Consider the following 1,050-nt stretch of genomic DNA (forward strand, 5'->3'; position numbering starts at 1 on the left):
TGTGAAAGGGAGAAGGGGACGGAGAGCGAGTCGGAATTCGAGCGGAAAACCGATCGAGAGAAGCGCTGCTGCTGCTGCTGCTGCCGCTGCTGCGGAGCCGCCGGAGCGCGCGGCCGTTCTTCCTCCGCGAGCCCAACGGAGGAGCGGCCGCGCGCCCCGCGGAACGAAAGAAACAAACAAAGAAATAAAAACCGAAGCTAATTCGTATTAGAGAAATAACCAAATAAAGAAATGTAGACATAAAGAAGAATGCTGGCTTGTGGCTTTCTTCTTTGAGTGAGATGAAGCTTTTCGTGGAGAAGAATTGCCTCTTCTGACAGTTTTGCGAGTGTGAACAGGAGAAGAGCATTTAAATTTCAAGTAGAAAAGAGAAATCTTGTCAGTATTGTCATCTGCTTCATTCTCTGTTGAGATAGTTGCAGGCTGCCAAAAGACATTGTCTGCAATGTGGAACTTGGTCCCAGGTTTCTTTTTCTGCCCGAGGATGAGGAGGGGAGGTATCCCAGAATCATGGAGTCATGGCATGGTTTGGCTGGGAAGGGACCTGAAAGATCACATCGCTGCAACCCCCTGCTGTGGCTGGGGACCCCTTGCTCTAGACTGGCTTGTGTGGAGCTCCATTCAGCCTGGCCTCGTACACTGTCAGGGATGGGGCATCCACAGATTCTCTGGGCAACGTGCTCCAGGAAAGTGTTTTTTTCTGAATTTCTGTTCTGAACCTACTCTCTCTCTTTCAGTTTCGATCCATTCTCCCTTTTGCTGTCTCTGCCTGCCCTTGTACAAAAAAACATTGTCTGGCTTTCTTGTAGGTTGCCGTCAGGTACTGAAAGGCCACAGTTCAGTAAAGCCTAAGCCTAAGCCTCAGTCTCTTTTCCAGGCTGAAGAAGCCCAGCTGTCTCAGGCTTTCCTTGCAGGAGAGCTGCTCCAGCCCTCGCAGCATCTCGCTGTCCCTCCTGGGCACCTGCTCCGGCGCGTCCCTGTCCTTGCGGGCCGTGCTGGGGAGCCCAGCAGAGCCGGACGCGGCCCTGCAGGTGCAGCGACAGCGGCTGC

The sequence above is a fragment of the Sturnus vulgaris genome, unplaced genomic scaffold, assembly GCF_052056855.1.
Source record: "Sturnus vulgaris isolate bStuVul1 unplaced genomic scaffold, bStuVul1.hap1 Scaffold_157, whole genome shotgun sequence".
NCBI lineage: Eukaryota > Metazoa > Chordata > Aves > Passeriformes > Sturnidae > Sturnus > Sturnus vulgaris.